The 25,242-nt window shown below is 38.3% G+C and overlaps 1 long non-coding RNA gene across 1 annotated transcript; it reads right to left on the bottom strand.

Moving 5' to 3' along the window:
• Nucleotides 1-964: 964 nt before the first annotated feature.
• Nucleotides 965-23,081, bottom strand: LOC132655895 (uncharacterized). Its single transcript, XR_009593844.1, has 2 exons — nucleotides 22,818-23,081; nucleotides 965-1,617 (listed from the first exon to the last, which is right to left on the bottom strand). It is a non-coding gene; the product is annotated as an uncharacterized LOC132655895 (long non-coding RNA).
• Between the last annotated feature and the right edge of the window lie 2,161 nt (nucleotides 23,082-25,242).

Consider the following 25,242-nt stretch of genomic DNA (forward strand, 5'->3'; position numbering starts at 1 on the left):
ATTATCTTAGGTGAGATCATATCCTAGCATTACATTCCTTAATGACATTCACCTCCTCTTAATCCAATCTCAAAAGCAAGCAGATCCTTTGGAATACTTGCAAAGCCAATTCACTCCAATTGTGGTCTTTAAAATTACTGAAAGGGGCCATGTATGAACCCATTCATGCCCTATAAAATACTTTCTATCTTTTACAACATTTTATGTATGGAATAAAGTACTTTCCACTTCAATCTATGTATGTTTTCTTTTCCTTATCTTGTCTTTCTCTGTGTATTTTAATGCTGCTTCTTCTTAACCCTTATTTTTATTGTCTCTCCAGGTACTGTAACATTAATTTCATATTCAAGCCTCTGTCTCCATTTAATGTCTCTCTTGATTCCAGGAAATTTATGCCAACATGTGTCTATTCATTTGGCTTGTTCTTTTTCACAAGAATGGACTTAGAAAGGGTCAGGGAGGAGATGAGTGAGGGAGGGTAGGATTGGGAGGGAATGATGGAGAGGGCGGCCACTGGGACACAAAATAAATAACCTGTGATTAATATTAAAAAAATAAAAATTATAATAAAAATAATTGTATCAATCACACTATTTCTTAGCCTCTTTTCCTTCAGTAACTTTCTGTAGATTTAAAATTGGTTTGGAGAAATATTCATCATTGCTCTGTATGCCAATATTATAAGGAAAGTGAGGCCTGAAAAATGATGACGTTGCCAGTCACTGAAATATGTACACATAATGTGTGTGTATATAATTTTGTGTGTATATTGTGTGTGCGTTTAGTTTTTGAGTAAACCTTTCCAGAGATTGTCATTATTGTCATTATTTTGAAGAAGTAGAAACTATGGGCTTTTTTTCTATGAATTCAGTAGGACTAGGTAGAGTAGTAGTATTATGCTGCCTGAACAATTTGAGATTCAAAGATGAAAGAATTGATGCCGTGCCTTCCATGGAAACACAACTTAAACGAACATCCGGTACACTTTATTTATCCTAGTGGCCATCATAAGAAAGTACAAACATTCATCTATTGGATGTTATAAAATGAAGACACTAAACCAGACGTACAATCAAGGCGAAGCTCTGATGTGCGCTTGTCCTCCTTTGTGGAAGTATGGCCATTTCACAAAAAGTGCAAATTCATGTTGGTAAGTGCCACATGTTGTTACTGCAGCGTACTGAGATCTTCTGAGTAGTTTCCTGGGTATGCTAAACAGGCTTCGGTGGACACCAGTGCACAGGGAGTGCAATCTGTTGATTCACTGTAGCTCCGTGGAGGATTTATCCCACGTGAGCAAGAGGCATGATTTCTATGCTGCCTCAGATCCTTTTTCATTCTGTTTATTTATGGCATTCAGTGTTCTCTTTTCTCCTCAGAGAGATCTGACTTTAGATTGTAAAAAGCTCAGCAGATGTTCCCCTAGGTAGAGTCTGGAAACCGGCTTGATACTCTTCAGAGAATAGTACAGAGGAAATATAACTTCAGGCACTTGACTTTAAGAAATCGGATCAACTACTGGACCCACAAAAAGGAAGTCATCGTAACACTTCAAAATTCAGCCCCAGGATTAATCTTTTGTTTCACAATTTTAAGTCGTTTCAAATGTGAATGCACCTGTGTGAAAATAAGATCTAGATTATATCAATGGAATAAAGCTGAGACACGAAAACTATACATAGGACAGTCACTGCTTTAAAATTATGTGGGGAATTAAGGGAAGCATAGGAATTGGTGCTATAACTTTATTAACTTAAGAATAGTTTTAAAGATGACAAATTCCAAAATACTGAAAACATCCTGGTTAGTCAGTAACCTTCTCAGAAAATTTACTTACGTAGATATCTTATAAACATTTTTTCTTAAACTTCCTGATGCTGTGACACCTTAATACAGTTCCTCATGTCATGGTGGCCTCCAACTATAAAATCATTTTCACTGCTACTTCATAACTGTAATTTGGGTATTGTTGTGAATCATAATGTAAACATGTGATATGCAGATGCTCTTAGTCAACACCTGTTGTTTGATCCCCACAAAGGGGTTGCAACCCACAGATTGAGAATTCCTGTTCTCAAATATCCAAAGCAGAGTAACTTTTTTAGATGATCGTCACATTATATGGTGTGAGCCTTCTTTGAAATGGTTTTGTAATGTTATCTGATTCAGGGATCAGCTTATATAGTTTTACATAACCGCTGTTGAAGGTTAGTTTTTGAATAGAATAAAAATAGAAAAAAACACAATTTTTATTCAGTTGCTGGGCTTCTAAGAGATATAAAATCATAAGTAAATATGGAGAGCTCCAATACAAATGTAAACATCTTGCAAGTTCAAAAATCGTAATAGGCATGCTTTAATGATTTTAAGTGCGTGCTAGTGAAAATGAAAGAATAAGTATGAAAAGCAAATAATGCAAGTGCCTTCAAGAATAACAGCTTCTAGTCTGCTCCAGGAGAATTTTAAGTTGGGTACATAAACCATTTTTTGGAAATTAGAGATGGGAACTGAATATGCTGTAATACATAGCTGAGAGAAGTAGGGAAAGAATGTCACATCGACCGTGGACGAACTGGCAGTTTCTTCCTCTGGTGAGTTGTAGCCCTTATGTTACCACTGAAGTGAAACCCAGGTTTTAGGAAAATGTAATATGTAGGTATGCACACCCCACATCCAATCAGGAGAAAAGGCCCACCACATGAATGTATGAGATGAATTATATTGATGCCTGTTATAAATCCCTAACATAACTCAGGAGATCAATTAAGATGTTCAAGCAGCTACAAAAAGGATGATTGAGGCAAATGGTAACATCAGGGTGACCATATGGTAAGGGGAAACTAGGACTGCCTGGATGTAAAATGAGAGCCATCGGAATTCCAGCTACAGTCTAGCTATACAGAAAAGAGAGCAGGAAGAGGCAGCCAAGGAAAATACTACATGAAGCACAGGATGTGCAGTGATAACGACAAATGCCAGTGTTTCCAAGTCAATTAACAGGTGGCAGGAACGGGGCAACATCACCAGTGCTTGCTCTTGCTCCTTCCCCAAATCCCGGTGCTTGATAGCTCACTATAGCATCTGTTATTGGTCAGAGAATTAACTGCTAAATTTTATAAGTAATGGTAGATGCTTTGGGGACAGCGTTTAATTGAGGAAAAAAACTATTCCTTAAATGAGGCCATCAAAGGTTGTATTTCCTGTGCTTTATTCAGGAACAGAGCATGTTAATTGTATCACTCTCTGTATGATCCCAGACAATTCCTCTCAATGCTGCCCAGTAGGCTGTACGGCTACAAGCCATCATCACCCCAGGAAACAATGGCCTTTGGAAAATTTAGCTCACCTAGAAATGCATTATCAGATGATAACAGCCTTGCTAGCTCATGTCACCCCAGTAAGTAAGTTTTAAAAGGCTTTCATCGTGGAGGTTTCTTCAGACTGCTGAACTCTGATAGGCAATTTAGCCTAACTTTTCACAGCAGTGCTAAATCCATATTTACTAATGATTCCATCATATGGTGAAAGGAATACACTTTGAAAATCTTCATCAATTAAGGATGTTGAGATAGAGGAGCGTAACCCAGTGGAACATTTCCTTTCTAAGGTATGTGGAACTTGCCATTCACAAATAAAACCAACAATGAAGTTGTCTGTAACTAAATAGAGATGGAAACTGGAGAGCATTCCATGACCAGGAACAGTAATCTTCAATCGTACTGACACTGGAAAGAATCATCCCCAAGATTAAACATGAGTTTTTAAGGCAATGTTTGGAACGTAGTATTTATGCAAAAGCAGGCAATTCCATTATCGTGAGCTTCAAAATTCATATGGAATTCAATCTCTCATAAATTGGTATAATGAATATTTTTCATTGCTATGACCAAAAGATTTTCTTCTGCTTTCTTTTCTGCGGACTCCAGTACATGGTTGTAGGGACAGTATGACAAAATAGCTCAGGTCTTGAGTAGATGTGTGTGTTATGAAAACCCTACATGCCATGGTGATTAAGCCAAACTCAGTAACTTTTGTCTAATGACATAATAGTTTTTCTTTTTAATTAAGTACACTGTTTGTGAAAATCCATACCTTCTAGAATTTACCATATAGATTTCAAGTACTTTCTGTACCCTAGTCCTGAAAGAAAGCAAAATAAATTAAATTTCACATTGATTTTTAAGATAGAGTAGAGAATTTGTGGAGTGAGTTATTGTTACCCAATTTTTGTGTACAATGACAGTTGCAGGAGGAGTTAGAGTAATTAGGTCCCCTTTCTCCAGCAATATGATGGCCAACTTTTGTAGCATATGGGGAGAGTGCTGGTGAGCACAGTCTTGATGAGATAAGTCTGAATATCATTGTGAGTAACAGAACACGGATTCTCAATAACACTCAAGAGAATTTATTCCTGCTGCTGTTATGCTTTTCATTGCCACAGAATTATAGATACGGCACTGCAAAGTATTCTTCATTCTTCTCCTTTGGTGGTTTTGGGAAGAAAATATGGTCATGATATCTGGATATAGAATGCTTGACATATGAGAAAGGCGGTGTTAGAAGACTCCGTTCTTATTCATGTCATGCTATTTTGATAAGAAGGTAGCAGGGACCTTCATTTGTTCTGCCTGTTCACAGGTTCTCTTAATTTTAGATGGTGGTGGGAGAAGTATCTCCTTCAGTGTTAGGTAAGTAAGCGTGTACTAAAATCATGGACAAGTTATATATCAGACATTCACATAGCCTTATAGATTAATGCCAGTGCCGTGTGTCAGAAAACGTAAAGCGAGCAGGCAGAGGACCTGCTCTGTGGGTGGAAAGCTCCTCAGCAGCTTCTGACAGACCATACTTCTATCCTCATCTACTCATTATCAAATAAGTGATAGGCCCTTTTGTAAATGATGTTTTAACTCATTAATACCAAACTCCAAATGCCTATTTTCTGCAGTAGGAAACGACCCTCTGACTTGTTTAGCAGTTAACTAACTTAGAAATCACACTAAAAATATTAATCATAACAAGGTGATACTCAGTAAAACAATCGGTATATAAGAGGTAAGCTTTTTTTTAACCTTTGAACCTACAGAAATAACACAAATTATTCAATTTTAGAAAAGCACTTTAAATAAACAAACCTTTAGAGTTATACATAAAATATTTTTCAATCGCATTTCAAAGAACTGTGTTTACTGTAACGTTAGAAATATTAAGGTGGCTAATAACATTGAAGGTGAAGTAATCAAAATTAGAAGAGAGGAACATTCATTGTGGATGGTTCTTGGCACATCACTCTGTGAGCAACATACCCATCTTATTTTTTTCCTGAAAGCATCATTTATTGTGAATTCTTAGTATCTTGTAGAAGTTCTGTCTGCTGAGAAATCTACACTATTTTTCTTTCAGCGATTCTTCTGAGTTATTTGAAAATATAAGCTCACGATAGAGTTCACACTAAGACATATATAAGCCTATAAACAGACTCCTAAGAAACCTTTTTAAGATATATGTTTATTTTATATATATTCATGTTTTGTCTGAATGAGTACATGGATATCACATCTGTGCAAGGTTATCAGATGTCCTGCAACTGAGGTTGCATACAAATGGCTATGAAAGGCCCTACAAATACAAGGAAAATAATCTGATTCCATCATAAAACAGCAAGTGCTCTAGCTACATTCAGTGTTTAAAAAGAAGGCATCAAGAGCCATGTGTGGTGGTGTACACTTTTAATGCCGGCACTCAGGGAGGCAGAGACAGGTGGATCACTACACAAAACACACACACACACAAAAAGACATCAAAATAGACGGGAGAAGAAGAAAGGTTTTAGGAAAGAGTTAGGATGAGAAAGGTTACTAGTGATTAAAAATACACACACACAAAATCAGTACTCATGTATGGATTAATGGACTTTTCAGAAAGCAAAAAATTGATAAATGATTAATTATATTTTCAATATTTTGTCTAAAATTTGAAAATATTATGTAATTAGAATTACATTCTTGAGCATAATTGTGGGTTATTTTAGATGTAGACAAATTACCAGTGGCTACAACAATGAAGATGATGACAATCACTTCCCCATCATTCATTAATTGCCCAAAGTCTTTTAATTTTGTCCAGGTACTATTTCAGGAACTACAGCTGCAATGAGTTTTTGAGAGGCCATGTCACGCCTGGGGAAGAGTGTTTTGTTGGACCGTTTCCCAGGTCATGGGAATATATATATATATATATATATATATATATATATATATATATTCTATATTTATATTAAATATAGAATATATTTATATTTTACTTAGCCCTCCTGTGCATATTTCCTGAGCCAAGAAGGAGGTGGTATGAATATATTCATTCAGGGTTTAACACTCCACACTCACTAATTTTCTGCACTTTGACCCATTGTGTACTTTGACCCTATTAGCCCAATGCAGAAGAGAAACTTCACTGACAAAGACTGAAAGTAACACCAATGTGTGGGTATAAGCATAAGCATTTAACAGTTGTATGGGTATTAATCTACTTAGAAAAAACACTATTAGGCTCTTCCTTGGTGCCCAAGACTTACTTCTTCACTCATGTGCTGTATACTTTTGTCCAAAACTAGAGTCCTCTTCTATTGAATGGACCTCATATCTAAACAGAAAGTGACTGGTTACCACATTATCAGCATGCTACCATTTCATCAATAGGCATATCTTGTTAGTCAGGTCATCAGTATATCTCTTGGGGTCCACAGCTGAATAGGGCCATTGAGGACATTTCTCCACAAAGAGTTTGCATAGCACCTTCTCAAATGAAGAAAGCTACCCAACAGTTGAAATAAAGCTTCATTTGTCAATGTCTTATAACCCAAAAGCATGGTATGTTTGGCAACAGGACCTTATGATCAAGAACTAGAGGGCAAATCATGACCTAGGGAATGGTTTCAAATCTTTTGGAAGCCTCTGGAACTTCCTTGACCAACAGTTAGTAGGTAGATATTCTCCATCCACATACTCTTTAATAACAGCAGGCTGCTGGGATGAAAGTTACCCTCCCATTCAAGGTACCTTTGTTCAAACACTTCTAAATGCACTTCAGCATTTTAACAGAATTACAAAGTAGGTTTCCATGGAGGTTTTTACATATGTACTTAGTTTAGGATAACCCTTTTACTATACTTTCTTCTCTTATTCTCTCACCATCATCCCCACATAAATGTTTCTGACACCAATATTCTATGACATGCTCTATTTTTGCATCAAATGTATTCTGTCAACACCCATTCTTTAAAGTATCTTGTTACTTATCACTTTTTGAGTTTTTTTTTATTATTTATTACACTTTATTCACTTTGTATCCGTGCTGTAGCATCCTCCCTTTTCCCCTCCCAATCCTTCCCTACCTTCCTCTTCTCCTCCTATACCCCTCCCCCAGTCCACTGGTAGGAGAGATCCTCCAGCCCTCTCATCTGATCCTAGCCTATCAGGTCTAACCATGACTGGTTGCATTTTCTTCCCCTGTGGTCTGGTAAGGCTGCTCCCCACTCAGGAGGAGGTAATCTAAGAGCCAGGCACTGAGTTCATGTCAGAGACAACCCCTGTTCCCCTTACTAGAGTAGTTCATGGCAGCTCAATCTCCAAGTGGGTCCCTAGTTACCTACCCTTCTAATGACCCCATTTTAGTTCCCTGGACCTTCTTCATAGACACTCCAATTTAAACAAACTAATCTAAGAATTCAAAGCAATTTTCAACACATGAGAGAGAAACTGTGATATTTGTCTGACTAGGCCAAGGTCATTTCATTCAATATCATTTTCAGTTCCATAATTTCATATTTTATCATAATAAAAATTCATTGTATGTATGCATCTTAATTTCATTATCCATCATTAGTTGATTTGTATACAAGCTTGTTGCATTTCTTGTCAATTGTGAACAAAGCATCAGTGATCAAGTGCAAAAATCTCTGGACAATAAAGTTTACAGATTTAAAGGAATGAGTAATCTAAATTTTGACATATGAATAAAACAAATCATTTAAAGTAATATTTCTATTGTCCCCAAATGTTTATTCAAATGTCTTTAAATTTCATGCTTTTTCTTACATATGTCATAGTCTGAAAATATAGATTATTTTTCATTTCCCAAGACTTTATAAAGTAGAGAGTTGCATTAATTTCACTACTTTTCTTGGATAGCTTTAGCCAACATGACTTTGGAATTATTCGAAGTAATATTAATAAAGACTCAAGATTAATGTCTTATTGTCTAGATGCATGACAAATATTTTATTTTGTATGAATTGTTGAAATCTTCAGATGTTTCCACTTTCAGTCATTTTCAGCTATAGGATTTTGACTTAGAACTTGGGTTTTTGTCCATGTAAGCCAGAGCTGAGAATTCCATGGCTGGATGGTTGTAGAGTCACTGGTTTTATTTTTTATAAGATATCAAATTGTTTTACAAAGGTTTTATAACAGGACATATTATTATTACAGCTGTTTCATAACCTTCCTATACTTTGTGTAGTGAAAGTATTTAATTTAGTCATCTAATATTTTCGTATTTACAACTTATGATTTAGATTTCCTCTGACTCCTCTGATGACTGCTCAAATAAAATTTCTCATTGTATATCTCTTGCATTTTGATAAATATTTTATCCAGTATCTATTGAAATGTGTGGGTCCCTTTTTGTTTCAGTTTTTCTTTTTCTTTTTTTTTCTTTTTCTTTTTTTTATTTTATTATTATTTTTTTTATCAGTTACATTTTATTAACTCTGTATCCTAGCCGTGTCCCGATCCCTCATTCCCTCCCAGTCCCTCCCTCCCTCCCTCATCTCCACCGTGCCCCTTTCCAAGTCCACTGATAGGGGGGACCTCCTCCCCATTCATCTGATCCTGTTTTATCAGGTATCTTCAGGACTGGCTGCAAAGCCCTCCTCTGTGGCCTAACAGGACTGCTCCTCCCTTCAGGGGTGGGGAGACCAAAGAGCCAGTCATTGAGTTCCTGTTAGAAATAGTCCTTGTTCCCCTCACTTTGGGAAACCAATTGGTTACAGAGCTACCACAGGCTACATCTGAGCGGAGGTTCTAGGTTATATCCATACATGGTCCTTGGTTGAATGTCAGTCTCAGAAAAGACCCTGTGCCCAGATATATTTGGTCCTTGTGGAGCTCCTATCCTTTCCCCATCAGACTAACTCCCCTTATTTCTTATGATTCCCTGTACTCTGCCAGCTATACCACTGCTAGGTATATACCCAATGTTTGTTCAAATACACAAAAGGGATACTTGCTCAACCATGTTTATAGCAGCTCTATTTGTAATAGCCAGAACCTGGAAACAACCCAGATGTCCATCAACAGAGGAATGGGTACAGAAATTGTGCTATTTTTATACAATGGAATACTACTCAGCAATCAAAAAGGAGGAAGTCATGAAATTTGCAGGCAAATGGTGGCATCTAGAAAAGATCATTCTGAGTGAAATATCCCAGAAGGAGAAAAACAAACATGGGATATACTCACTTATATAGACATATAAAATATGATGAACAATGAAATCTATACACCTAAAAAAGATAATCAATAGAGTGGACATGGGGTAAGATGATCAATCCTCGTTTAGAAAGACAGATGGGATGTGCATTGAAAGTATGACAAGAGTCTACTGAGCGCATCTGAAAGACTCTAACTAGCAGTGTTTTCAAAGCAAAAACTCATGACCAAACCTTTGGCAGTTTTTCTTTTTCAAGACAAGTTTTCTTTGTATAGCCTTGGCTATCCTGGACTTGCTTTGTCGAATAGGCTGGCCTCAAAAGCATACTCACCTGCTGAGCTTGCAGGTGTTCACCGCCACTTCTGACCTGGTCCCATTATCTTATGATACTTTTTATAATAAAAAAGAAAAAAACACTTTACACCTTCTTTTTGAAGTACAAAGTTAAGTCTTTGATTTATAAATATGTTGTTTGATTAGAACCTTCAGCTTGTCTGTTTTATCTAAGTAATAGTGTGTCTGAAAATTTGTTTAACATAAATTTTTTGAGAATTTCATAAAAAATACCATATTTGCATCTTTTAGTTACTTAATAGATTCTAAGAGGTCTATTTAGAGTTACTCTTATTTATATATGTTTAGTGCAGACTGTGTGATTAGAAAGCCAGCCAGGCACAGGAGAAAACTGATTCCTTTCGCTCACAATAGCCACTGATTGCTTTTAGCTCTTCATCAAAAATAAACTTTTTGGTGATCATTGTCTTAATTACTTTTAAATTTATTTTATATGTCACACAGACTAAACCAACTTATAGAAGAAATGAATTATTGGGGCTTACAGTTTTAATGAGAGAGTCCATGACAATCAAGGTAGAGACTATATCAGCAAGCAGATAGGCATGGTTCTGACTCAGTAGCTGAGAGACTCCATCTGGTCTACCAACAAGAAGCAGAGAGCTACCTGGGAATGGGAGGTATAGTGGTACTTTTAGGATGCACCAGCAGTTAAATAATATTAATTTTAATATTTTAAAATTTTAGCTAGACATACCTCTCAGCTGGTTCATCTAAACCATTTTAATCCATGATCTGACATGTGGCTAGTTTTAACCTCTCTCTCAGCCACTCTACGTCTGTTCCTTTCTGTGTCATGCTGGTGATTATCCCAGAATCTGAGTTCTTCCCCCAGAAACCCTCTCTCCATCTGGAAGATTTGCCTTCCCCTTCTTAAAAACAGTGAACAAGTGAGAAAGGTGAGCGTTTACAAAATATGAGACTGGTGATGGTCCATAGATCTCTACTAGTGCAGAAATAAGTAACTATTGAATATACAGGGACACACTTTCTCACAGTGTTCCCCCACAGAAATTAGCTGCATCAAACATCAAAGTGACATATGTCCTTCAACCTCTGTCTTTCTGAACCCTTCCCAAACAGTTCTACCAACTGGGAACCAACTATTCAAAAAATGTCTCCCTAAGGGTCATTCAAACCTACTCCAGTGGTGAAAGCTATACTTATCTGGGTATAAAAGGATGAGTATTTAGAATACAACTAGAAACTGAAATCATATTAGTTTAGAATAGTCATATTAGTAGTTTCTACTCAAAGGCTTATGACTTCTCCAACCATGAGTAATTGTCTAGGTTTACAGTACCAGACATGTGGTCCCTCACTTTTAAAGTCTAGTAAGACAGCTGTTGGTTACCCCCAGGATAAAAGTATATAGCACAATTAGTCCACATCTTGATGGACTGGTCTTATGATTCACATGAGTCACAGAAGGATAAGACCTCTGATTGCTTTTCACCCTTGCTAGGTTGCATAGTACCTTCAATACTATGATACTACAGCATCTAGTTTTCAACAGGAGGCTTCCAGGTCAGTTTCGACTTGGTTGCTCTAAGTCTTATGACCATATGCCATTGGTGTCTTCAACAATAGAGCCTTATCTTTAAATTCTGAGAGGCAACCAAGTGATAAAATCTTGACTAAACTGATCTTATGCATGTCTTGTGCAATAACTATATTTCACAGCTTTCCTCCTCTTTCTCTGACTCTTATATCCTTTTGACCCCTCTTCCATAATCCATATTCTTTGATATTATGAGTTTATAAAGCATTTGACACTTATATAAATATATACATATAATATAGAAAACATATATACTTGTAGTATATATGCATATATTACACAGTATATGTTATATTTTATGTATAGTGATATTGAGTGTTATATTTCACTGTCATAAAATAGAATAGTTATTTTTATCACCTCTTTTTTTTTTATCAGTTACATTTTATTAACTCTGTATCCCAGCCGTGTCCCGATCCCTCATTCCCTCCCAGTCCCTCCCTCCCTCCCTCCCTCATCTCCACCGTGCCCCTTTCCAAGTCCACTGATAGGGGGGACCTCCTCCCCATTCATCTGATCCTGATTTATCAGGTATCTTCAGGACTGGCTGCAAAGCCCTCCTCTGTGGCCTAACAGGACTGCTCCTCCCTTCGGGGGTGGGGAGACCAAAGAGCCAGTCATCGAGTTCTTGTTAGAAATAGTCCCTGTTCCCCTCACTTTGGGAAACCAATTGGTTACTGAGCTACCACAGGCTACATCTGAGTGGAGGTTCTAGGTTATATCCATACATGGTCCTTGGTTGAATGTCAGTCTCAGAAAAGACCCTGTGCCCAGATATATTTGGTCCTTGTGGAGCTCCTATCCTTTCCCCATCAGACTAACTCCCCTTCTTTCTTATGATTCCCTGTACTCTGCCAAAGGTTTGGTCATGAGTCTTTGCTTTGAAAACACTGCTAGTTAGAGTCTTTCAGATGCGCTCAGTAGACTCCTGTCATACGTTCAATGCACATCCCATCTGTCTTTCTAAATGAGGATTGATCATCTTACCCCATGTCCGCTCAATTGATTATCTTTTTTAGGTGTATAGATTTCATTATGTTTATCATATCTTATAGGTCTATATAAGTGAGTATATCCCATGTTTGTCTTTCTCCTTCTGGGATATTTCACTCAGAATGATCTTTTCTAGATCCCACCATTTGCCTGCAAATTTCATGATTTCCTCCTTTTTGATTGCTGAGTAGTATTCCATTGTATAAAAATACCACAATTTCTGTACCCATTCCACCGTTGATGGACATCTGGATTGTTTCCAGGTTCTGGCTATTACAAATAGAGCTGCTATAAACATGGTTGAGCAAGTGTCCATCCTTTATCACCTCTTATAAAGAAAAAAATAGCAACTTCAAAATATCTTCCCTTACCAAACTAATATTTCTAGATGACTACTGCATTTCAGTTTAATTTTCTGTTTTATTAAAACATGAACAATTCCTTGAAAAAAAATAGAGAAATGAGGAGCCTACCACAGAGGGCCTCTGAAAGACTCTGCATAGCAGTGTATCAAAGCAGATACTAAGACTCATAATCAAACCTTCGGCAGAGTGCAGGGTATCATATGAAAGAAGGGGGAGTTAATATGACCTGGAGAGGACAGGAGCTCCACAAGGACCAAATATATCTGGGCACAGGGGTCTTTTATGAGACTGTTTCTCCAACCAAGGACCATGTATGGATATAACCTAGAACCTCTGCTAGGATGTAGCCCATGATAGCTCAGTATCCAAGTGGGCACCCTAGTAAGGGGAACAGGGACTATTTCTGACATAAACTCAATGGCTGGCTCTTTGACCTCCCCACCCCTCACCAACGAAGGAGGAGCAACTCTGCTAGGCCACAGAGGAGGACATTGCAGCCAGTCCTGAAGATACCTGATAAACCAGGGTCAGATGAAAGGGGAGGAGGTCTTCCCCTATCAGTGGACTTGGAAAGGGGCAGGGTGTAGATGAGGGAGGGAGGGTGGGATTGGGAGGTAATGAGGGAGCTGGATACAGCTGGAATACAAAGTTAATAAACTGTAACTAATATTAAAAAATAAATTTAAAAATTAAAAAAAGAAAAAATAGAGGAATGAATACCTCAAAATATGGAGTTTTCATGTTAAGTTTGCAAGGAGTTTATGATATGTTTCAGTAGTTTTGTATTCTTGAAAGAGTCGTACTACTCTAAATGTGTGTGAATCTAATTTTTTCTCTTCTAAATATGCTTAAACTAGAGACACATGGATGAAAATTCATTCCTGAATGCCTACATCCATAGACTCACTCAACAGAAAGCACTAAAATTGCTGAAAGCATACCTGAGGAAAACAGACACTCTCTGATGTCTATTAGAAGGAACAAAAATGTTAAATTTCCTCAAATAAATAGTCAAGATTTATTTCAAAAAAATGTGTATGCCTTACATATATGAACGTATCTGGGATGCTCAAGGCCATCAAACACTCAACTTCCTGTTTGAAGGTTAATTTTAATAAGGCCTGTGGGTACTTGGCCTCATGTCAATTTGCATGGCTGAATAAATCTTCCTATACAAATCTCCTGATAAACATTTCAGGGTTTCCCAGCCTGTATAGTCACAATAATTAACCTAAAGTTTCTGTTGTCACATAATTCTATATTATCTAAGGGGACAGGGAAACATCTGGACCCTATCATCTATAAAATAAATTTTTATTTGATGAGATTTCTATTGTTTTCCTTAGACCGTTTCTCCTTCAGATTAAGCAACATCAGTTTCTTTATGCATGGTTCCTATTTTCCACAACTTTTCTTATACTTGCTTTGTCATACCTCTGGGTCTCATTTACAGATTGCTGTCGAGGTCCTATTGCTCTGGGTTGTCTATCTCCATATAAATGTGCCAAGCCTGCACCTTAAAAGTCCACATGCCTCCAACTTGTCTATCTGTTTTCCAGGATACATTCCCATTTTCAATTTCACCTGGCGGTATCCTACCTTTCCTTTCCTCAATAGAACTGACTTGATTTCTAAAACATTAGAAGCTTAACTGCAACTTAATCTTAAAATAGTGGAATACTTTAAAAGAGAAATAAGCATTATACAACATATGCCTATGACATATGAGGGTTAAAGAGTATTTAATTTTTGGTGAATAAATATTTTGTTGGTATAAAGAAACATTAAGTTTAACAGTTCTTCATATGAGATCTACTGGTACAAAAGGAATAAAGAATAAGTTGCTTCAAAATAAACATTAAGTAGATGCAGCTTTAGAACAACTATATTCAGTAAATAAAAAAAATCTGTATGGATAGTCATTCTACTTCAGTTGTACTAAAATATACAAAAGTTGCAGAGAATTGAGGTTATTATCTCAAAAATGAAGGCCAAAGAATACATTTTGCCTGAAACATATAAATAATTGTGGCAAAGATTTTATAAAAACATCTGGCTCAGAAATCTATTTCACTTTAATTTGAAAGCACAGCCTGAAGTGAGACTCAGTGTCAACAGGGTTAATACTTCCAAGAAATTCCAATATTAATATTTTCATCATTACAGTTCCCAGGATGCCATAACCAGAAAAAAATGTTGCAACAATTTAAGAATCTTTAGACATAAAAATAAAAACCTAAAAGTCTGGTGTTGCCATTTTAAATGACTTCCTCTGAGAAGCAGGGAAAATAAGAAAAAATATCCTACATCTGAATTGGGTTGCAATGTCAGCACAGACTTTTAACTCTAAGTTGGTAATTTTAATTGTACAGTTATAATTTTGTTACTTTATTTTGCCTGTGCTTTTCTCCCACAATTATATTCTCTATTTTCACAAAAATATAGATGCAATATGATGAACTATTTAAGAAAAAAGGCTGCTCCAAGTCACAGTGATGTGAAGGATCATCTTACAACTACACAAGTTTTTTGTTTCTTCCTATCAGAGTGGGAATTGCCAGAAATAAATTTAAAGGTTTTCAATTTATTAATTTATCACAACAATTATTTTAGTTTATTAATTATTTGACTGCAATATTATTTATATTACTTAGATTCAAAATTCAAAGCACATATTTATAAAAGATTCATAGAATTTTATTGAGTATAATAAATCAGTGAGTTTCTTGAGAGCAGGATCTATACATGCTTCACTTCTGTATTTCTCAAATCTGTCAGCATATCAGGGACACTTATGAAAAGTACTGGGATATTATAGATGTGATCATAAAGGAAAGAAGTAGCAATTTCTAGATTTTCCATTATAAGATGTGATGAACATCTTCATTTGGAGTTAAGTCTAAAAGTTGGACATAAGAATGATCGCCAATATTCATGTGAAGTCCCTTATATAACAGCTTATTTTCTTTTTACAGCATGGTGCCTACTTATTTTTTCCAGCCTAATTGAAACATAGCCTGATGGCTGCAGCTTTCACTGTTTTCATATGTAATGATCGATTTCTAATGTAGCACAACTATAACAAAAGTTTAATGAGAATGTCAACAGGGACCCTGAAATGTCTCACTGCGCTGAGAACTAATCTCGGTGACAGGACAGTCTCTTTCAACTCCTCTATTTTCCTTTCTCACTTGATCTCCTTTCTTTGCTGATGAATTTTAGAACTTTAAAACACAATTAAAACAATCAGACTCAACATATCACTTATTGCAACCTGCTTGCCTTCTCAAGCAGACTGTAACTAGATTTTAGAAAACTAGACAAAGCAATACATTTTAAAGTTCTGTATCAGTTTCATTTGGGATGGAACAATTTTAAGAAAGACAAAAGAAAGGTGATCCCAAGCTGTAAAGAACTGTGAAGGTTAAGTCTACTACTTGCTTTAATCTCTAAGTGAATTAGGCTCTAAAAGACAACACCCTCAGGACCTTCCAACATAATGCTGCCTTGTACTTTTAAAACCATAGAACATTCCCCTGGCCTCTGCCCAAAGTTTGGCAATGAGTCTCGGCATCTGCTTGAATAAGTTGATGGGTAGAGTTTTTCAGAGGCCCCTTGTGGAAAGCTCCTGTCCTGCTCCATGTCTTCTCCTGCTTCTGATGTCTATCCTGTCTGCCCTTCTGAATGAGGATTAAGTCTCTTCCCTACGGTGGTCCTTCTTGTTTAGCTTCATTAGCACTATAGATTGTAGTATATTTAGCCTATATTATATGTCTAATATCCACTTATAAGTGAGTATATACCCTGTGTGTCTTTCTGCTTCTGAGTTACCTCACTCAGGATCATCTTTACTAGTTTCATTCATTTGCCTACAAGTTTCATGATTTCCTTGTTTTAATTACTGAGTAATATTCCATTGTGGAAGAAAGAGGAATAGAAAGGCCTGGAGAGGACAGTAGCTCCATAAGGAGACCAACAAAGCCAAAGAATATGGGCTCAGGGGGGTCCTGAAGACACCGATAAATCAATCAAAGACTATGCACGGAGAGGACCTAGACTCCCTGCTCAGATGTACCCAAAGGAGATCAGTCTCCATGTGGTTCCCTAGTAATGGGAACAGAGGTTGTCTCTGATATGGATTCAGTGGCCAGCTCTTTGATCACCTCCCCTTGGTGAAGTGGCCTAACTAGGCCACAGAGAAAGAGGATCCAGGGAATCCTGATGAGACCTGATAGGCTAGGGTCAGAGAATAGGGGAGGAGGTCCTCTCCTATCAGTGGACTAGGGCAGGGACATAAGTGGGGGACATAGAGAGGGAGAGTGGGACCAGAAGGAGATGATGGAGTGGGCTACAGCTGGGATACAAAATGAATAAATTGTAATAAATAACAATAATAAAGAGAAAACATAAAAAGCCATGGAAAGTGCTAACATTATTCAATGACTGTCATGCTGTATTTTAAAAATGGACTCAAAGTTTCAAACCAGCTCTCATTGGAAACGCTATAGTATAAAAAGCCTAAAAAATGTTTTTGTTGTTGCCACAAAGATACCACTATACACAGCACTAGAGGGAAAAAAAATGACACAAAAATTGAACTCGAACTGGTACACATATACCCAACCTAATGAAGCTGTAGGATGGAAAAGGCAGTGGGATAATGCTAAAATTTACAGAAGACGTGCCAGAACAACAACCAAAAAGGCATCAGAGATGGATGAAGGAAGGGAACTGGGTGGGAGAAGGGGTGGGAAGTGGAAACGAGGCTAGGGATCAGGTGTGGGGAGAGGGGAACTGTGAGAGACAGTTGGTGTGGGGGGTCATCTCTGGGACTCACCAGAGACCTGAGACAGGTGAAGTTCCTGAGAGGCCATGGGGATGACACTAGCTAAGAATCCTAGCAGCAGGAGATATGGAACTTGAAGTGGTCACCTCCTGTAGCCAGTCGAGATTTCCAGTGTAGGGAGGCAGATACTAGCCCACCAACAAAACTTTCCACCCCCAATTTTTTCTGCCTACAAGATGTGCATGGATAAAGATGGAGCCAAGATTAAAGGAATGGCCAACTAATGACTGGCTTGAGACCCATCTCATGGGAGAGAGTCAATCCCTGACATATTAATGTTACTCTGCTAGTTTTTATAGATAAGAGCCTAGCATAACTGTCCTCTGAGAGGCTTCACCCAGCAACTGATGGAAACAGATGCAGAGACCCACAGCCAAACATTAGACAGAGCTGGAAAAGTCCTGTGAAGAGATGGGAAAAGGATTGAGGGAGCCTGAGGGGTCAAGGACATCACAGAAAGACCTACAGAGTCAATTAACCTGGGTGCTTGAGGGCTCACAGAGACTGAACCACCAACCAAAAAGGGCTGGACGTGGCCCTCTACACATATGTAGCAGATGTAGAGCTTGCTCTTCATGTGGCTTCCCTAACAATTGGTGCAGGGCCTGTCTCTGACTCTATTACTTGCCATTGGATCCCTTTCCCCTAGCTGGGCTGCATTTTCTGGACTGTGCTTAGTCTTACTGAAACTTAAAGTGCTGGGGTAGCTTAGTACCCATGGCAGAACTCCAGAAAGAGAAAAGGGAATGGAGAAGGGTGTGAGGGTAGAACTGGGAGGAGATGAAGGAGGGGGGTCTGCAATTTGGATGTAGATGAATAAATAAATTAATTAATGAAAAGGAGAATTGGAAAAAGAAAAATAGAAAACAATGTGTCAACAAAGGAAATTAGTCTAAAGTTTTTATAGCTTTTTCTGCTGCCACTTTAACTTAACAATCTGTTTACGACCTATTTTAACAAAAGGAAAAGTGAAGACTGTGATGAAAGGCACAGAGTGTAATGACATTTCTTAAAAGCCTAGTTTTCTATGTCACTTGTTTGGGACATATTAACTTGGTGAACACTCACTCTTGTCTTTACTAGGGTCATAGCTATATCATAGCTAAACTCCTAATTTACCTGACTATTTCCTGTTTATTTTTGAAGATAATATGTATTAGTCCAATCTGCCTACAAGATATGCAAGGTATTCATCTCTAACCAAGAACATGTTTGCACGTATGTTTGCTGGAGATTTAATACCCCTCTCAGGAGCATGAGCCAATTGAAAATACAGAAATAATTCAGATCTTCCTGTTGATTTAAAACTATGAAATATACAGTCCAGAAAACAATCTGGAGAAGCATAGAAGACACCCTAGAAGTTAGCAAGAGTCTAGAGACCCAGCTTCCACAATGATGGTGATGAATTTTTCAACAATTAGAATTAACAGAGTAAATCATCCTCTTCTAGAACTTCCAGAAAGGAATAGAATTTTTGGTATATGTGAGTCCACGAGTCTAGAAACAAAGGATGCCACATAGACCAATTGCTTGCTGCTAAAGAATAGGTCTTGCAAGGCTGTGTTCAGCTTCAAGAAAAATTTCTTCCATGAGAATATGTGTTTTGGAGGGATGCGGGTAATGATCATTCAGAGCAATAACTCTACCAAATGTTACCATCAATTTAGCTGAGAAGTTAAACCACCCTAAAAGTTTTCTCTAAAAGTTTTTAGAGAAATTTTGTTCTTACTGCATTGCTTTCAAGAAAGGAAAGTTTGTAAATGAAGACTTACCATTAATGAAGAAAACTGCACCTGCCACTGAGTTCATGTCAGAAACAGCCCCTGTACTCCTTACTGGGGGACTGGGGGATACAGCCTTTCCAAGCCGCAGGGGAGGATGATGCAGCCAGCCTTAATGAGACCTTATAAGCTAGGGACAGATAGAAGAGGAGGAGGTTCTCCCCTATCAGGGGACTAGGGAAAGGGCATAGGGGGAGAAGAGGGAGGGTGGGTGGGACTGAGAGGAGGGGGCTGCAGCAGGGATACAAAGTGAATAAATTGTAGTAAATAAATATATAAATGAAATTAAATATAAAAAAGAAAACTGCTCCTGTAGAATCATCCACATATATGTGTGTACATATATATATATATATGTATGCATCATATGCACATTAATATACATGATATACATATATATGCATGTACAAATTAGAATTTATGTCGAGTGTCTGTATAACGTAGTGGCAATGTCCCTGCCCTAGACACCATTGACTATAAATGGGTTACCTCTTTTGAAGTTTTGGGCAGTGGAGTCCAACATTCATATCAGTGAATATCTAGCATGGGTTATTGATAAACACCTATAACCACGTATTGTAAGTAAATAGCTATAATTCAATAACTTATAAATGGGAATGCTATAAAAGTCATAAAAAAGAAGATTAAGATAAATACTATTGTCACAACTAAATTAAAATGAAAGCAAATGCCATTTCTTCTAAATAATATAAACTCCATTTCTGCATTTTTTCATTCACTTTTCAAGATTTTATTTACAATAAAGTCATATACTATTTTTGGCATGTTAGGCTTGCTAGTAGATCAAACAAATCCCCTACCCTCTTTGAGCATCCAATCTAGAAAATAAATCAGAAAAAAAAGTTTTGTTAAAGCCAACTATCCTGAAACTAAATAAAACAAGGTTGAGACTCATTTGGCATTTCGTGGCTGTACAGGGCTTTGTGACCGATGCCAGTAAATACACTTTTGACTGACAAGCAGGCTCCTGTCAGGTTATTTACTCTGTTACTCTGTGCTGTATCAAGACAGACATAGGTTACAGGCTGTAGCTTTGTCCTAGTCAACGTCCCACTTGTATTTATTCACTTTGTGCACATTTGACAGCTAGAAACTGGGCCGCATTAAACATTACACAAGTTTCTACAGTGAGTCTGGTTTCCTCGAGACATCTACAAATGAGTCTCTTCACCCAGGGTGCGTTTGGACAAGATCTACTTTTAATTATGGTCAAAATGCCTGTGTGTGTTTTTTGAATGCTACCAAAAACTTCGGACAATTATTTTCATCATGTGTGCAAACAAAAGTAACACGAAGAGACACTAAAGGTTATTTTTAGTGATAAAAGGTCATTGTTTCACGTTAGACACCTACATGCACCATACGCTGTGTTTCCTGTCCGTGGAGGTTTTTAGCTACTTGAAATCAAATTATTTTTAAAACTTATGCATAAAAATTTAAATGAGAGGAGTCTGACATCTGGCCCATTTTATGATGCACTGAAGCAGAGCTGGGAACTTGGTATTCCAGAAACCTGTCTTTGATTTTCATGAAGATGCTTGCATCATCCATTCAACCCTTGCTTCATCGGGCATCCCTTCAAATGCCACCTCCGAAGGAGTCATTTTTACAAGGAGTTTCTGGAGAGAAGAATGAGATCACATCTCGTTCCTCACTGTGGGCAAATTTCTAAGTGCCTCATATCCTGCATATTTAAAAGTACCAAATTATTAAATCAGTTATTCCATACATGGGGCGGGATTCAGACAGTCCCAGAATTAAAGCAATCATTTCAGAAATTTTGTGAGGCCGAGAGTTCTAATATCTCGGCCATGTAAATCAGGTCAACATCGTAATCATTGCATGTGCTCGGGTCTCAACTTAGGTTAAGGAGGAATTGTGTCTTCATTAAAGGTTCTTCCACTTTAAAGAAATGCCCTTTTATCTGCAATGGACTTTAGATTCATAGTTGCTTAGGTTGACAAGTAGTAAATATGCTTTTTGCTTTCATTTTCAATCAGAGTATATGTGTACCTGTTCCTCTGCTTATACTTGCGTGTTAAGGGGTGATAGGGCCTCTGGTCACATGTAGTAAAGGATGAGGTCTAATCTCACTTGTTTGCACAGTTGTTCTTCACATTAGCTTTGAGAAAGGGTCTTCAGCTGAGTGAATTTGTGACTCACTGAGTTTGCTACACCAAAGGGCTTCCAAGTCCTAAGGATCTCTGTCTCTGACTTCCTCTCACTGGGATTATAGGTGTGTATACTGCTGAACTTGCCTTCTTCAATGGACACTAGAGATTTAAACTCCAGCCACTCTGCTTATGCAGCAGTCACTTTACAGCTAGGGCCATCTCCTCAGTCCCCAGACGAAGGATTTCTCATACGATGATCTTTAGGCACGAAGAAATAGCCTGAACAAACCAATTTCTTGCTAGCAAAACTACTTTCACCCCGTATGACCTTTAACCTTACGCTCTGTCCAGATGATGATGGTAATTTTAAGGACTGAGAGTTATAAAATCTTTCTTGCAGGCTTTTCCTACTGCAATTGGTAAATCAGCTAAGGCACACTCTGACGGAAAGTACCTTCTGTGATTAAATGAATGAGTGTGGACTTGGTGCAGAATGGACAGTCCACTCTCAAAGTCATGCAGAATGCAGCAGGCAGGCTTGGCTTGGCTTTACTTTCTTCCTCATTTTGGCTTTCTGTTCACCCAGTATTTGTCCATGAGTACTCTGAGCTGACTTTCCACCTTCTAGAATTTTTTTAATGCTGTTTTTTTAAAGTAGGAACTGTCATTAATTTACAACCACTAAAAGAAGGAGAAACATTCTCTAGCAGATCTCCAGTCAGCAACTGCTCTTTGTAAGCAGATCCTCAGATAATGATGAGCAGGAAGTAATGCTTTTCAGCAGCCCTGGTTTCCAAAGCGAGTGAAACCCCACCCTGACTCCCCTTACTCTCACAACCACCACGCTGCCGTTCGGGAGCTGCTTATTTGCGTTTTGAACACCACCTGTTGAAAATAAAGATCTCATGACATTTGAAAGCTTGGTTCATCTCGATGTAGCTGTACACAGCAGTCTAACTACACAGTGCTTAGCAATGACTTTTATTAGTTACTCCACCCAATGACCACATGATGTCAGAAACTTCATCTTTTCCTGTCTCCACTGCTCTTATTCTTGTAATCTCTCTCTTTCTCAAACACACACAGACACACATATACACACAGACACCAAACATCAGCAAAAACATCTTAACCCAACCATTACATGCACTAAAAACACGTTTCACATAACACAAATAGAAGCGTTTGAAAGGATAAATATCATTGCTGTAACACACGAGAGCATCAGAGACTTGGAGGAGTACATGTTTCTCTAATTAGAGATTTGCTTTGGAGACATCCACTTACACAGGGAGTTGGGAGGCTTTTTCTCCTGGTGCTGTGGCTCACAGTCACTCTTGGAACCTTTGCCAGCCCCCATTTCTTCACTGGTTAAAAGGAGGCAGCTGGATGGCTTCCATGGTGTCCTTTGGGGATATCGTTACACAGTTTTGTTTTCTTCCAAGAGTGCATGTAAGGAAGGAGAGCGACAGAGCAGGAAGGAGTCAAAGTTTGCTGGTCCCTGAATGGGCTGTCCTTCCCGGAGCTCACACGCTTCTGAGCTGAGTCTCAGAGGGAAAGGAAAGGCTGGATGGATGCTTATTTCTAGAAATCCTGCTTCTCCTACTTCAGTCACAGAGTTTACTGAAAAGTTAACTTTTTTAAAAAAATATTTTTTTTTAAAGTTCTTCAGGATTGGTTTCTTCCTGTTATTGTTGGATATTTGCTTTCTCTGGTCATTTGGTAAATAAATAGCTCTAAAAGGGAAATAAACAATGTTTTGTTTTTGTGCTACAAGGTTTATGTGCTAAGTTGCAGCCACAGCATGTACTAACAGCTTTGTGCTTCAGTGGGTTGTGGGGACTAGGAATTCTTGACAGGGCAGGGCAGGGCAGGATGTCCTTTCTATTGCTCCTGAGTCATGGAGGACAAATGCCATTTCAGGAGTTCTGCACTGGTGATTTCATTCAAGTTGCAGAGGCTCTTAACCACTTCCCTAAATCTGAGAGGAGAAGCAGCTTCAGGCTGTGTGAACTATTCTCAAACACTCTGATTAAATGCTGAAGGGGAATCTAAAATGCACCTCTCAAGTTTATATAGTTATCAAAACCATACAAGAGCAGGAGAGCCTGAGACAGAGCAGAATCTTTGACACACGCCCTGCCTGTCTCAGGAACAGTTTACCAAGTATGTGTCCTGTGCCTGAGCTCCTTTGCCTTTGGGGCCATAACCTCTGTGTTTGAAAAGGCATGCCTTACACAGAGCATGCTCCCTTGTAGACACAAGTACAAGATTGTGTTTCGATTCCAAAGGGTTAATCCCAAAGTGAATTCTTTGCATGTGTAATTCAATACTTCATAACTGCTGAAAATTGGAGTCCACATAATTTATTTTCTTTGGTCGGGCACATTTGCCTCATGCTTGGCCGAGGCTGACTTCAGAGAGACACACCTAAAACTCTCAAGGGTCCCACGTGGCCCATGTCAGTTGTACAGAGAGATTGTGGTACTTGGATGGAGCCCAAGGATTAGGTGTTCCTGAGAAGGTTTTTTTGGCTCTACAAAGCCTCACGATGTCATGGGAATGGGCTGCACTCCCTTTCCCCCCTCAAAGGCCACATATCAACTGGGTATCTAGCCACTCAGAGACAGCCTTTACACAAAGGTATACATTAAAATAAATAGAACATGCAACCAGAAAGAACCAAAGGAGGCATGAGTTGCAAAGCGGAGACAGGAAACAATTGCCTCATTGTTGAGGCAGAGATCTTAGAAATGCAGAGTGCAGCTCCATCTACAGGACTATTTGGAAAGTTGGAGCTTTTCACTTAAAATGCAGGACAGAACTTTACATGCTGGTTTTAATCCTCCTTTCTTTGAAGGGGCTTCACCTAAGTCATAAAACTTCAATTTTTTTTTCTGAAGAGAATTTGTTTCCTTTTGATGACAGAGAAAGGCACAGGTAATGAGTGAGAGGGGCTGTCTCAATCTTTCGATGCTCAATCTATCCTTCTCATTTTCAGCCGCTTCTTTTTATTATTTCTCAGTTGGAAGGAAGGACGTGCATTAAAAAAAAATTCAAGGCTGTGTTTAAATGAACACTGTTCTTGCTTTTCCTTCATGACATTTGACTTAAGGAAAGATTAAGGCTTAGCAGCAGCTGAAAGCCAACTCTACATACATGTCTCCTTCTCCCCACTTTGTTTTTTAATGCCATGCCTGCCAGTTCAGTGGCTGCTATCTAATGCTATTTCAACAGGAGACCTAGGTTTTAGGATCAGATCCAGGCCATAGGGGAGAGTTGATGGCTAGTAGTATTAGGAATGGGATTTGGAGTCCTTTTTTTCTAGGTCACTGGTTTGAATAGAGCCCAGGTCAGTAATGACTGAGAGCTGTTGCCACCCAATGGCTACTCTTCCCCAGCTGACCTGAGGTTGCCTGCCACTCCATCTCAGGCGATTGTGGCACATACGCACTAATGGCATATAGTGACAGGTTGGCTGTTACAACTTAAACTGAAATGTGAGGCAAGCCAGTCTCTGAAGTGTGCAGAAAATTTTTCCATGCTGTTGACTGTGTCTTTAGTGATGAGAGAGGAGAGAGGAAAGATGAGAGATGAGAGACCAGAGATGAGAGAGAGGAGAGAGAGGTGGGGGGGGGTCCATTCTAATTACTCTGAGTTCCAGCTAGTCTATTCTAAATTACTCTGAACCCAAACATCTTCTCCTTAGCAA

Source organism: Meriones unguiculatus, chromosome 8, assembly GCF_030254825.1.
Source record: "Meriones unguiculatus strain TT.TT164.6M chromosome 8, Bangor_MerUng_6.1, whole genome shotgun sequence".
NCBI lineage: Eukaryota > Metazoa > Chordata > Mammalia > Rodentia > Muridae > Meriones > Meriones unguiculatus.